The 16507-nt window shown below is 37.4% G+C and overlaps 1 protein-coding gene across 1 annotated transcript in view; it reads left to right on the top strand.

The window, feature by feature from the left end:
* Positions 1-16507, top strand: part of anxa5b (annexin A5b) — a 42543-nt gene that overhangs the window by 20516 nt on the left and 5520 nt on the right. The window lies entirely within an intron of this gene.

Genomic DNA, 16507 nt, shown 5'->3' on the forward strand with positions numbered 1-16507 from the left:
AACAGATGATTACTATCCTAGTATGTCTAACAGATTATTACGTTAGTCACATCAAGATCATTAGATTAAACCTGCATCATAGCTATGTTAAGATACCTACATAACCCATTTCATTAACTCAGGCATTCATTCTTTTTACCAAGGAGCTAAAAGACAAAGGAAGATTTCCTTCTAGAACCCAAGAACAACAGCTAAAGTGAAGTCTGATAGACACAGTAGAGTGTGATAGTAAACACAGAGTGATAGTAAACACAGAGTGATAGTAAACACAGTATGATAGTAAACACAGTATGATAGTAAACACAGTGTGATAGTAAACACAGTATGATAGTAAACACAGTATGATAGTAAACACAGTGTGATAGTAAACACAGTGTGATAGTAAACACAGTGTGATAGTAAACACAGTATGATAGTAAACACAGTATGATAGTAAACACAGTATGATAGTAAACACAGTATGATAGTAAACACAGTGTGATAGTAAACACAGTATGATAGTAAACACAGTAGAGTGTGATAGTAAACACAGTATGATAGTAAACACAGTGTGATAGTAAACACAGTATGATAGTAAACACAGTATGATAGTAAACACAGTGTGATAGTAAACACAGTGTGATAGTAAACACAGTGTGATAGTAAACACAGTGTGATAGTAAACACAGTATGATAGTAAACACAGTATGATAGTAAACACAGTATGATAGTAAACACAGTATGATAGTAAACACAGTGTGATAGTAAACACAGTGTGATAGTAAACACAGTATGATAGTAAACACATTATGATAGTAAACACAGTGTGATAGTAAACACAGTATGATAGTAAACACAGTATGATAGTAAACACAGTATGATAGTAAACACAGTATGATAGTAAACACAGTATGATAGTAAACACAGTATGATAGTAAACACAGTATGATAGTAAACACAGTGTGATAGTAAACACAGTGTGATAGTAAACACAGTATGATAGTAAACACAGTATGATAGTAAACACAGTATGATAGTAAACACAGTGTGATAGTAAACACAGTATGATAGTAAACACAGTATGATAGTAAACACAGTGTGATAGTAAACACAGTATGATAGTAAACACAGTGTGATAGTAAACACAGTGTGATAGTAAACACAGTGTGATAGTAAACACAGCATGATAGTAAACACAGTGTGATAGTAAACACAGTATGATAGTAAACACAGTGTGATAGTAAACACAGTATGATAGTAAACACAGTGTGATAGTAAACACAGTGTGATAGTAAACACAGTATGATAGTAAACACAGTGTGATAGTAAACACAGTATGATAGTAAACACAGTATGATAGTAAACACAGTATGATAGTAAACACAGTATGATAGTAAACACAGTATGATAGTAAACACAGTGTGATAGTAAACACAGTGTGATAGTAAACACGGTATGATAGTAAACACAGTGTGATAGTAAACACAGTATGATAGTAAACACAGTATGATAGTAAACACAGTATGATAGTAAACACAGTAGAGTGTGATAGTAAACACAGTATGATAGTAAACACAGTGTGATAGTAAACACAGTATGATAGTAAACACAGTATGATAGTAAACACAGTATGATAGTAAACACAGTATGATAGTAAACACAGTAGAGTGTGATAGTAAACACAGTATGATAGTAAACACAGTATGATAGTAAACACAGTATGATAGTAAACACAGTATGATAGTAAACACAGTATGATAGTAAACACAGTAGAGTGTGATAGTAAACACAGTATGATAGTAAACACAGTGTGATAGTAAACACAGTATGATAGTAAACACAGTGTGATAGTAAACACAGTATGATAGTAAACACAGTGTGATAGTAAACACAGTATGATAGTAAACACAGTAGAGTGTGATAGTAAACACAGTATGATAGTAAACACAGTAGAGTGTGATAGTAAACACAGTATGATAGTAAACACAGTGTGATAGTAAACACAGTATGATAGTAAACACAGTGTGATAGTAAACACAGTATGATAGTAAACACAGTGTGATAGTAAACACAGTATGATAGTAAACACAGTAGAGTGTGATAGTAAACACAGTATGATAGTAAACACAGTGTGATAGTGTCGTATATTTCTGTAGTATGTATGATCTATGTATGAATATGGGGTATGTTTTAGACACACACACATGTCAGGGCATGCAGGGACACAGATGACCAGCAGGGACCTTTGGGGGTTGGGCAGGGACACACATGCACGCTGGCCCCTCCCCTCTGGAGCGGAACGGGGAGAGAGGGACAGAGAGCGCTCTCTTCCCACCCGAGGTCCATGGAGAACGCATGTAATGTATGAATCTGCCTGTAACTGATTAAATTGTCTTAAACTAACTGTTCTTTGATTCATAATCAATAAGAATACACGACAGTAATGGCGAGCAAGCAACGGAGATAATATAACTTAATTTACAGTATTTTGCAAGCTTCAATCTAACGAAGAAGGTAGATTTTCTGCAGAGATCGCTCTCTAGTCGATTGGTGTGTTTAAAATAGGCTGTAAATCTCAGATAAGTTATAGTCAAAAGAATCTGTGTAACGGTAATCTTGTTGGAATAGAAGCAAACTTTTCATAATCTTTGATGGGTGGGTGGTGAGAGCCGGACTTGGAAGCCCGTTTTTTTGTAAAATATAGTGTTTGATGGTAAGGTTTGTTTGTACGGTATTGGAATATCGTGTGTGTCTGTGTAAAATTCGGTGAGGTTGTGTTTATGTGTTGGAGTGTGGGTGGATTATGAAGTCTATTTTGTAAGATATGTGAAAGAGCATTATTGTAGCAGTGAAAAACATATGAGCAGAACTGTAGACGCCATTACTCTTTGTCTGTGTGAGAGGACGCCATTGTGTGGGCGGCCATTTGCAGTGTACTGTCGGCGGAGTTTAGACGCCATTTGCATTTAGACGCCATTTGCAGTGTGTCAGAGAGTCCATTCTTAGACGCCATTTTTCTTTGTCCTTGGGGAAGGACACACACAGAGGCCATCTCTGTGTGGGAAACGTGAATACATTGTAGTGATTCAAAGATAGAAAGATAGTGAATTGATCATTGGGGTATTTTAAAGTAGTTTAAAGTTTAAGCAATGTTATGTTGTAAAGATTGATCTGGGAGTCCACAGCGGGTTTTTCCCCCAGAAGGACAAAGACTAGCCCCTCCTTCCCCTACTCCATTTTTACACGGAGGCGCTGGCGCATGCGCAATCGATACGCAAGTCGGTTACTTGGCGCCGCCTGCTGGACGAAATACGACAATACATTTTAAAACACTAAATCCTCAGGGAGATACAGCTGAGGTCGATGAAACAGTCCGATACATTAATAAATAGATGGTTATAAATGATTGTAATGTATTACATTAATTTAATTAATTTAATTAATTACAAATTGATTGAATTAATTATTCAGATCATTTTATTTCTCTGTTTTCACAAAACTTTGATCAATTGTTTTGTGACAATCTAATGATATGTTGATAATAGCTAATTGACTTCACAGGTTTACATCAATGAAGTGTCAATGAATAATTCTAACTAATCATTCATTCTTTTCCAAATAACAAGTCGATTTCTTTACAGGTTATAATTAATATTTGTAATTTACATCTTTTATTTTAGTTAGGTCATTTCCACAGTGTTTGATTAAGGAATAGCAGAATAGTACATATTTGATAGTTGAGCAGTAAAAGGGTTTTTGTGGATCGGTGAATACTTAGGTGTGACCAGCTTTTGTGATTTAATAATTGTGTTGACCAGAACTGTAATTAGTATTGAATGAGTAATTAAGTGACACATTCATAAACAATTAGGAAACACATTTAAGTATAAAGTACTTACACAGCTATTAGATTTAAGTTAATACTGCACTGACATACACAAGAGGCAAGTCTGTTATTCTGAAGTTGCAGGGTTTTTGTGGGGATGGTCAATACAGTTATATTGGACTAGCATTTGTTTAGCAAACAAGACAAAATAAGGTGGGTTGTAAGAAGCGTACACCTTATCTAATATAGAATATTGTCAGCATATTGAGCAAAGTAGAATGGGGTCGAATTCCACGAAGCTGTTAAAAGATATTAGTGAACATCGTGGAATGTTGGCTACGTTATCCCCTATGGCTGTAGTGGAAAAAATGAATCCTCTTGTTAGGGAAATTAGCAAAATGTCTACGAAATGGAATAGCCGTTGGGCATACATTGAACAGCCGTGGCCGAAGGAGGGCAGCATTAATTTACAATTAATTGCAACATTGGAGATACTTATCAATGGGCACAAAGCACATCAAAGAGGAAAGATTAGATCAGAGAAACGCAAGTTAGAGTTAGCTATTTTAGATCTATTTAAGGTAGAGGGACAGAAAATAGCTCAGATGGAACCGGAAAAGAAAAAAGAATTGGCCAGGACACTGGAACAGAAACTGAACATTTCATCCCTAGACCTGTGTTCTGCCTCCAGTCCCCCTCCATATGCTAAGGCACTGGAGGATCATTCCCAGAAGAAGAAGAAGGAGCCAAGGGGAAAAGGGGACGACAGGAGTGACGAGGAAGATGACAGCGAAGATGGCAGTGAAGACTCAAGTGATGACGACAATGCAGATGGAGGCTACAACGCGCAGGTCAGGAAGATGATAGCCACAGCCGAAAGGAAAGGTGGGAGAAGACGCCCGGAGAAAGAGGGAGATTGTCACCGAATGTCATCAAATACATTAAAGAACTGTCCAGTGCTGATTCGGGGTAACAAGATGGAATATCATCCGTGGCATCATACAGATTTGTCTGAAGTGATCGAGAAACTCCCAGTTCTTCAAGAGGGAGGACATTCGTGGACGCGAGAGGTCGACGTGATACTGACAGGAACGCAGGCCGCGATGGGAGACCTGAAAAGACTCTTAGCTTTTATTGCAGGATTGGATACAATGCAGGAAATATTGATGAAGGCAGGACTTCATAGATATATCAATACATCAGTTTATGATCCAGAGCTCTTCGCAGCAAACAGAGGCAGGCTGTGGAAAGCAATCAGAGAGACCTACCCTACTCACATTCACCCAGACAATATCATTGTGAAGCCACTGGGGGGGGATGAGAATCCTAGGGGTTATGTTGCCCGTATGCACTCTCAATGGAGAAGTGTGACAGGGAAAGACGCTGAAGATAACCCCTTAGAAAAATCCATAATCAGGGAAAAAATACAAGAAGGGCTTCCTACCCCAGTTAAGGATAAGCTAGCAGAAGTGGTGGGGCTACGACACATGAACAAAGCTGTTTATATAGACCACGTAGCTCATCAAGTTGAGTTATATCGAAAGAACATTCAGATACAGAAGGCACGAGACGAAGAATCCCTCAGAATATTGACTCATTTGCAATTGACTGAAAGCGAGAGGAACATAGAGGGAGTGCAGGCTTTAGCCCCACAGCAACAGCCACCTGGAGTGCAGACTGCTACTTACCAGTCCTACTCACAGGGGCCACAAGGGGGGTATCCTGCTACTTACCAGTCCTACCCACAGGGGCCACAAGGGGGGTATCCATACCCACAAGGGCCACCAGGGGTGCAAGCGGTTCCATGCCAGATGTACACACAGCCTGGCCAAGGACCACCACCAGGGGGATGGACAGCAGCAGGGAAGGAGATGCTAGAACCATGCCAATGCGACCAGAATGGACATCTAGCCTGTGCCTGCTGCAACAGGCCCCAGGGGGGTGCAGGGGGGAGCCAAGGAGGAGGATATTGGCCCCCTACTACACCTGCTCCAGGAGTGATGAACCCTTACGGAGGCCCAGCAGCTGGCCTATAGGGGTGCCCGGAAGATCCGAGTGGGAGGTGCCAGCTGGTGGTGACACAGAAGCCTGAAGGCGCCACGCACCTCCCTATGTCTAGAGAATATGTGAAGACAATCGGATTTGAGGGAATTAAACAGCTGATTCCTACAACTGAGCTTGTAGACTTAGAGTACAAGGGACAGAGAGCAACTCTGTCAACACTTGTGTCAGAACACACGCCAACAGGGCTGCTAGGGAGAGATGCTCTATGCCAATTGAACTGTACAGTAAAATGCACACCTAACGGCTGTCAGGTGACGGTGCCATCCGGTGTTCAGATTCCATCGACAGCCAGAGTGATTAAGCATAGAACAGACCTACAAGCTTTGCCTTTAAAGGGAGCTGATATAGAATATTGGGTTGATGGGTCTTGTTACGGGGTAGGAGAAACGTTGTGCGCTGGGTATTCCTTAGTTAAAGCACAGAATTCAAAGTTTATTGTAGAACAGGCTGAGGCAGTTCCTCAGCCTTGCTCGGCTCAGTTGGCTGAATTGATTGCCCTCACGGAAGCATGCAACTTGGGAACCGGACGGAGAGTGACAGTGTACACCGACTCTGCCTATGCACATAATGTTTGTCATTTTAATGGAGCTGTATGGAGGGGGCGGGGTTTTAAGAGAACTGATGGTACGCCTATACAGCATCACGCACAGATCATGAAGCTGTTACAAGCCATGATGAAGCCAAAGGAATTAGCTATAGTGAAGTGTGCCACACACAGGTCTGACTCATCACATGTCACACAAGGTAACAGGGCTGCAGAGGATGCAGCCAAAGCCATTACAGGAGCAGACAAGGCAGGTAAAGGTCTTCTGGTCACACATGAAAAGCAATTACAGGGCATGGTCACACTTGAGGATTTATTGATGTTACAGAGTAGAGTAACTACGTTAGACAAGAGCGTTTGGCTAGCAAGGGGGGCAAGTCAGGATGACACAGGTCTATGGAGGAATCATGAGGGGTTGGTTGTAGCTAGGGTTGGGTACCGAAAATCGGTACCGGTAGGTACCGGTTACTTTACATTCGGTATGTACCCGTACCGAATCGCAAAGGAGATTACGGTACCTCATTTCGGTACTTTTCTAAAAAAAAAAATCCCCTGGTGTCCGGTGTCATGCAACAGTCAACCACACGTGACTTGAGTCGTGACGTGACATCGCCTGTTAAATTTCCAATCAGTGCATGTCGTGGTAGTGAGGTGAGCAGTTGTGTTGAGAACTTAAGAAGAGTGAGTTCATAGTAAGTGTAGTAATATAGTTAGTGATTGTATTATTGTATTATTATTATTATTATTATTATTATCATCATCATAATCATAATATTATCGAATTTCGCTAGCTATAGCTACGAGGTCACCGAGAATGCCGAAGGCCCTAATGAAGCAGCGTTCTAAAGTGTGGCTGCATTTCACCCGACTCGACGAAAACAACGCGAAGTGCTCAAAATGTTTAAAATCATTCGCACTTTATCGCTATTATGGCGATGTGCTGTGCCTATGGTGTTCCTCAGTCCAGCGGCAGTCAAATGCCGGTAGATCCGTGTCTTGCTCTCTCAGCACCGCTTCCTGGTTGCCGACTCCCGTTGACAGCGGGGGGAGAGAAACGTTTTACCAGGGAATTCGCTCCGCGCTGTGTCGTTCAGTTTCAGGTAAAGTGACGTGAAAACAATATTTGTTTACTTTATGTTTATAAATCTGTGCCATTAGACAATTATGTCAAAACAAAAAAAAAAGTCAAAATGACAATAAAAAAGTCAAGAGAGGTGTCGTATTTTGCCAGAGAAGGCAAATATGCTGATCTTTTTGCAAAAGAATTGCTGAGGTGGGAGTTTTATTTTTATTTATTTGAGTGTATATTTAACTGTAATATTATATATATATATATATATATATATATATGTATATTGTGCCTCAGTCAGCAGGAGTTTTATTTTCATTTATTTTAATTTGAGTGTATATTTAACTAATATATATTGTGCCTCAGCAATAAAAAAGTGAAAAGCGGTTCAATGTTGTCGACCGTGTTATTATTATATATACACAGTATATATGTCATTTTAAAAAATCAAAAGTACCGAATTAAGTACCGTTTTGGTACCGGTACCGTTTTTAAAGTATCGGTTAGGTACCGGTACCGGATAAAACCCAAACGGTACCCAACCCTAGTTGTAGCACCCTCAGATTTATTAGGCATGTTAATACAGGAAGCTCATGGATTAGCACATGTGGCTAGGGGGGAGGTAAGACGCAAGATCACCAAGAAATATGGGTTTTGGAGTCCATATTTGATGGAACAGATTGACCATGCTTTAGGTCAATGTGGGGTCTGTTGGAGAAACAACATCAGAGTGGGTACACCAGTGGTGTCTGGGCATATCCCTACCCCAATAGGGCCACGGGTGGTGGACAGGGGGGTGGATGTACAGAGTAGGCAGGATGTTGTGCCAACAGGTGCCGAGGTCCCCAGAGAACCTGAGAAGGAGGAGCTACGAGGAGATGCTGTGGTGTTGCCAGAGCCAGTGGCAATGCCAGTGTTACAGCCAGTGACATTACCGGCAGTGCCTGAAACCGAGGGGACAGCGGAAAGCTGTCCAGATGCCAATGAACCAGAAACCAACGAAGCAGAGAGTGTTGACAGTCTGGAGGTCCAGCCTGGGGGTGTCCAAAGCCTGGACACCTGTGCTACTGGGGATGCTGGCGAGTGCCTGCACCATGCTTCAGATGATGCTGAGGGCGACTCCCCAGACCTTGATCAGCGTGGGAGGGGACCAGGCGGCTGCCTTAACCTCAATGACACTGACGGACGACGACCAGTTAGGAAAAGATTAAAGACTATGAATAGGGTAGTGAAGCAGCAGATCAAAGGGAACGACGGGAATGGACAGCAGATGATAGCATGGCTGGAAACGGTCTTAGGGGCATGGGAAACTTACTTTGCTAGGATAGGAGCACCTATTATAGCAGACATGATTTTTGACTTTCTTAGAAGGCAGGGCCTCATTGACTGTTTTTGGAAAATCAGTCACTCAGTCCACGTTAATGAACTTTTCAGAAGACTAGTCCTCACCTGAGGTGAAGATCTATGCATTAATGCATTCCCTTTGTCCTATGCTTACTGTTGGAGAATTATGTGTTATGATAACTGAATGTCATTATTTGTGTATTGTTTGTTTGTTTCTATATCGTGTGATTGAGGTCAGTTGAGAAGTGATGTGGTGGTTATACAAAGCTAGGAGAGAGGTTCTGTTCCTAGCGCAACGAAAATGGAAAGCTCCTGACTATGAAAGTGTTATCAATCTGAGACAGCGGTAAAGGCTGTTCTCCAACTGGGTACAAGTGCTAGTAACCTCTGACCCTGACGCTTCAAGGACAAAGAAAACATCGGTCGTTGGAAGTTTCTGTATTGATTTGTGCATGATGAACTGTGTTTAGTTTAATTGTGATTGTTATTTTCAAAATTCTTTTTTTTATTGGTTGGTTTCTATTTTTTGTTTATGATATCTTTGGTTCCTAATACTGGTCCTGGGTTGGTCTGTGTTATTGTGCTTCTTGTGTTGTGTGTTGGTGTAGTTTTTCTGTCTGTTGTTGTTTATTTTTTAATTTTTAATTTTATTTGAAATTTTTTTTTTTGGGAATGTTTTGTGGGGTTTTGTGTTTTTGTTTTTGTTTTATGGTAGTTTAGTTTCGGAACACCCTCTGGGTGGTCCGAGGGGGGATGTGTCGTATATTTCTGTAGTATGTATGATCTATGTATGAATATGGGGTATGTTTTAGACACACACACATGTCAGGGCATGCAGGGACACAGATGACCAGCAGGGACCTTTGGGGGTTGGGCAGGGACACACATGCACGCTGGCCCCTCCCCTCTGGAGCGGAACGGGGAGAGAGGGACAGAGAGCGCTCTCTTCCCACCCGAGGTCCATGGAGAACGCATGTAATGTATGAATCTGCCTGTAACTGATTAAATTGTCTTAAACTAACTGTTCTTTGATTCATAATCAATAAGAATACACGACAATAGTAAACACAGTATGATAGTAAACACAGTATGATAGTAAACACAGTATGATAGTAAACACAGTGTGATAGTAAACACAGTATGATAGTAAACACAGTGTGATAGTAAACACAGTATGATAGTAAACACAGTATGATAGTAAACACAGTATGATAGTAAACACAGTATGATAGTAAACACAGTATGATAGTAAACACAGTATGATAGTAAACACAGTATGATAGTAAACACAGTATGATAGTAAACACAGTATGATAGTAAACACAGTAGAGTGTGATAGTAAACACAGAGTGATAGTAAACACAGTATGATAGTAAACACAGTATGATAGTAAACACAGTATGATAGTAAACACAGTATGATAGTAAACACAGTGTGATAGTAAACACAGTATGATAGTAAACACAGTATGATAGTAAACACAGTATGATAGTAAACACAGTGTGATAGTAAACACAGTATGATAGTAAACACAGTATGATAGTAAACACAGTGTGATAGTAAACACAGTGTGATAGTAAACACAGTGTGATAGTAAACACAGTGTGATAGTAAACACAGTAAAGTGTGATAGTAAACACAGTATGATAGTAAACACAGTGTGATAGTAAACACAGTATGATAGTAAACACAGTGTGATAGTAAACACAGTAGAGTGTGATAGTAAACACAGTATGATAGTAAACACAGTGTGATAGTAAACACAGTGTGATAGTAAACACAGTATGATAGTAAACACAGTGTGATAGTAAACACAGTGTGATAGTAAACACAGTATGATAGTAAACACAGTGATAGTAAACACAGTGTGATAGTAAACACAGTGTGATAGTAAACACAGTATGATAGTAAACACAGTATGATAGTAAACACAGTATGATAGTAAACACAGTGTGATAGTAAACACAGTATGATAGTAAACACAGTGTGATAGTAAACACAGTATGATAGTAAACACAGTAGAGTGTGATAGTAAACACAGTATGATAGTAAACACAGTGTGATAGTAAACACAGTATGATAGTAAACACAGTGTGATAGTAAACACAGTATGATAGTAAACACAGTATGATAGTAAACACAGTATGATAGTAAACACAGTGTGATAGTAAACACAGTATGATAGTAAACACAGTGTGATAGTAAACACAGTATGATAGTAAACACAGTGTGATAGTAAACACAGTATGATAGTAAACACAGTATGATAGTAAACACAGTGTGATAGTAAACACAGTGTGATAGTAAACACAGAATGATAGTAAACACAGTATGATAGTAAACACAGTGTGATAGTAAACACAGTATGATAGTAAACACAGTGTGATAGTAAACACAGTATGATAGTAAACACAGTATGATAGTAAACACAGTATGATAGTAAACACAGTATGATAGTAAACACAGTGTGATAGTAAACACAGTATGATAGTAAACACAGTGTGATAGTAAACACAGTGTGATAGTAAACACAGTATGATAGTAAACACAGTATGATAGTAAACACAGTATGATAGTAAACACAGTAGAGTGTGATAGTAAACACAGTGTGATAGTAAACACAGTATGATAGTAAACACAGTATGATAGTAAACACAGTGTGATAGTAAACACAGTATGATAGTAAACACAGTATGATAGTAAACACAGTGTGATAGTAAACACAGTGTGATAGTAAACACAGTGTGATAGTAAACACAGTATGATAGTAAACACAGTATGATAGTAAACACAGTATGATAGTAAACACAGTGTGATAGTAAACACAGTGTGATAGTAAACACAGTATGATAGTAAACACAGTGTGATAGTAAACACAGTATGATAGTAAACACAGTATGATAGTAAACACAGTGTGATAGTAAACACAGTGTGATAGTAAACACAGTATGATAGTAAACACAGTATGATAGTAAACACAGTATGATAGTAAACACAGTGTGATAGTAAACACAGTGTGATAGTAAACACAGTATGATAGTAAACACAGTGTGATAGTAAACACAGTATGATAGTAAACACAGTATGATAGTAAACACAGTGTGATAGTAAACACAGTGTGATAGTAAACACAGAGTGATAGTAAACACAGTGTGATAGTTAACACAGTATGATAGTAAACACAGTGTGATAGTAAACACAGTGTGATAGTAAACACAGTATGATAGTAAACACAGTATGATAGTAAACACAGTGTGATAGTAAACACAGTGTGATAGTAAACACAGTATGATAGTAAACACAGTAAAGTGTGATAGTAAACACAGTATGATAGTAAACACAGTGTGATAGTAAACACAGTATGATAGTAAACACAGTGTGATAGTAAACACAGTATGATAGTAAACACAGTATGATAGTAAACACAGTATGATAGTAAACACAGTATGATAGTAAACACAGTGTGATAGTAAACACAGTATGATAGTAAACACAGTATGATAGTAAACACAGTATGATAGTAAACACAGTAGAGTGTGATAGTAAACACAGAGTGATAGTAAACACAGTGTGATAGTAAACACAGTATGATAGTAAACACAGTATGATAGTAAACACAGTGTGATAGTAAACACAGTATGATAGTAAACACAGTGTGATAGTAAACACAGTATGATAGTAAACACAGTATGATAGTAAACACAGTATGATAGTAAACACAGTGTGATAGTAAACACAGTATGATAGTAAACACAGTAGAGTGTGATAGTAAACACAGAGTGATAGTAAACACAGTATGATAGTAAACACAGTATGATAGTAAACACAGTATGATAGTAAACACAGTATGATAGTAAACACAGTGTGATAGTAAACACAGTGTGATAGTAAACACAGTGTGATAGTAAACACAGTATGATAGTAAACACAGTATGATAGTAAACACAGTGTGATAGTAAACACAGTATGATAGTAAACACAGTGTGATAGTAAACACAGTGTGATAGTAAACACAGTATGATAGTAAACACAGTGTGATAGTAAACACAGTATGATAGTAAACACAGTATGATAGTAAACACAGTGTGATAGTAAACACAGTGTGATAGTAAACACAGTGTGATAGTAAACACAGTATGATAGTAAACACAGTGTGATAGTAAACACAGTGTGATAGTAAACACAGTATGATAGTAAACACAGTATGATAGTAAACACAGTATGATAGTAAACACAGTATGATAGTAAACACAGTATGATAGTAAACACAGTATGATAGTAAACACAGTGTGATAGTAAACAAAGTGTGATAGTAAACACAGTGTGATAGTAAACACAGTGTGATAGTAAACACAGTATGATAGTAAACACAGTCTGATAGTAAACAAAGTGTGATAGTAAACACAGTGTGATAGTAAACACAGTGTGATAGTAAACACAGTGTGATAGTAAACACAGTGTGATAGTAAACACAGTATGATAGTAAACACAGTATGATAGTAAACACAGTATGATAGTAAACACAGTATGATAGTAAACACAGTATGATAGTAAACACAGTATGATAGTAAACACAGTATGATAGTAAACACAGTATGATAGTAAACACAGTGTGATAGTAAACACAGTATGATAGTAAACACAGTATGATAGTAAACACAGTATGATAGTAAACACAGTATGATAGTAAACACAGTATGATAGTAAACACAGTATGATAGTAAACACAGTGTGATAGTAAACACAGTATGATAGTAAACACAGTGTGATAGTAAACACAGTATGATAGTAAACACAGTGTGATAGTAAACACAGTATGATAGTAAACACAGTATGATAGTAAACACAGTATGATAGTAAACACAGTGTGATAGTAAACACAGTGTGATAGTAAACACAGTATGATAGTAAACACAGTGTGATAGTAAACACAGTATGATAGTAAACACAGTATGATAGTAAACACAGTATGATAGTAAACACAGTATGATAGTAAACACAGTGTGATAGTAAACACAGTATGATAGTAAACACAGTGTGATAGTAAACACAGTATGATAGTAAACACAGTATGATAGTAAACACAGTATGATAGTAAACACAGTATGATAGTAAACACAGTGTGATAGTAAACACAGTACAGTATGATAGTAAACACAGTATGATAGCAAACACAGTAGAGTGTGATAGTAAACACAGTATGATAGTAAACACAGTGTGATAGTAAACACAGTGTGATAGTAAACACAGTATGATAGTAAACACAGTGTGATAGTAAACACAGTATGATAGTAAACACAGTATGATAGTAAACACAGTGTGATAGTAAACACAGTATGATAGTAAACACAGTATGATAGTAAACACAGTATGATAGTAAACACAGTATGATAGTAAACACAGTACAGTGTGATAGTAAACACAGTATGATAGTAAACACAGTGTGATAGTAAACACAGTATGATAGTAAACACAGTATGATAGTAAACACAGTATGATAGTAAACACAGTATGATAGTAAACACAGTATGATAGTAAACACAGTATGATAGTAAACACAGTATGATAGTAAACACAGTACAGTGTGATAGTAAACACAGTGTGATAGTAAACACAGTATGATAGTAAACACAGTATGATAGTAAACACAGTATGATAGTAAACACAGTATGATAGTAAACACAGTGTGATAGTAAACACAGTATGATAGTAAACACAGTATGATAGTAAACACAGTGTGATAGTAAACACAGTATGATAGTAAACACAGTATGATAGTAAACACAGTATGATAGTAAACACAGTGTGATAGTAAACACAGTGTGATAGTAAACACAGTATGATAGTAAACACAGTGTGATAGTAAACACAGTATGATAGTAAACACAGTATGATAGTAAACACAGTACAGTGTGATAGTAAACACAGTATGATAGTAAACACAGTGTGATAGTAAACACAGTAGAGTGTGATAGTAAACACAGTATGATAGTAAACACAGTATGATAGTAAACACAGTATGATAGTAAACACAGTATGATAGTAAACACAGTACAGTGTGATAGTAAACACAGTATGATAGTAAACACAGTATGATAGTAAACACAGTATGATAGTAAACACAGTGTGATAGTAAACACAGTGTGATAGTAAACACAGTGTGATAGTAAACACAGTATGATAGTAAACACAGTGTGATAGTAAACACAGTATGATAGTAAACACAGTATGATAGTAAACACAGTATGATAGTAAACACAGTGTGATAGTAAACACAGTGTGATAGTAAACACAGTGTGATAGTAAACACAGTATGATAGTAAACACAGTATGATAGTAAACACAGTATGATAGTAAACACAGTATGATAGTAAACACAGTATGATAGTAAACACAGTATGATAGTAAACACAGTGTGATAGTAAACACAGTGTGATAGTAAACACAGTATGATAGTAAACACAGTGTGATAGTAAACACAGTATGATAGTAAACACAGTATGATAGTAAACACAGTACAGTGTGATAGTAAACACAGTATGATAGTAAACACAGTGTGATAGTAAACACAGTATGATAGTAAACACAGTATGATAGTAAACACAGTAAAGTATGATAGTAAACACAGTATGATAGTAAACACAGTGTGATAGTAAACACAGTATGATAGTAAACACAGTATGATAGTAAACACAGTATGATAGTAAACACAGTATGATAGTAAACACAGTGTGATAGTAAACACAGTATGATAGTAAACACAGTATGATAGTAAACACAGTATGATAGTAAACACAGTAGAGTGTGATAGTAAACACAGAGTGATAGTAAACACAGTGTGATAGTAAACACAGTATGATAGTAAACACAGTATGATAGTAAACACAGTGTGATAGTAAACACAGTATGATAGTAAACACAGTGTGATAGTAAACACAGTATGATAGTAAACACAGTATGATAGTAAACACAGTATGATAGTAAACACAGTGTGATAGTAAACACAGTATGATAGTAAACACAGTAGAGTGTGATAGTAAACACAGAGTGATAGTAAACACAGTATGATAGTAAACACAGTATGATAGTAAACACAGTATGATAGTAAACACAGTATGATAGTAAACACAGTGTGATAGTAAACACAGTGTGATAGTAAACACAGTGTGATAGTAAACACAGTATGATAGTAAACACAGTATGATAGTAAACACAGTGTGATAGTAAACACAGTATGATAGTAAACACAGTGTGATAGTAAACACAGTGTGATAGTAAACACAGTATGATAGTAAACACAGTGTGATAGTAAACACAGTATGATAGTAAACACAGTATGATAGTAAACACAGTGTGATAGTAAACACAGTGTGATAGTAAACACAGTGTGATAGTAAACACAGTATGATAGTAAACACAGTGTGATAGTAAACACAGTGTGATAGTAAACACAGTATGATAGTAAACACAGTATGATAGTAAACACAGTATGATAGTAAACACAGTATGATAGTAAACACAGTATGATAGTAAACACAGTATGATAGTAAACACAGTGTGATAGTAAACAAAGTGTGATAGTAAACACAGTGTGATAGTAAACACAGTGTGATAGTAAACACAGTATGATAGTAAACACAGTCTGATAGTAAACAAAGTGTGATAGTAAACACAGTGTGAT

The sequence above is a fragment of the Nansenia antarctica genome (genome assembly GCF_963989245.1).
Source record: "Nansenia antarctica genome assembly, chromosome: 3".
Lineage (NCBI taxonomy): Eukaryota > Metazoa > Chordata > Actinopteri > Argentiniformes > Microstomatidae > Nansenia > Nansenia antarctica.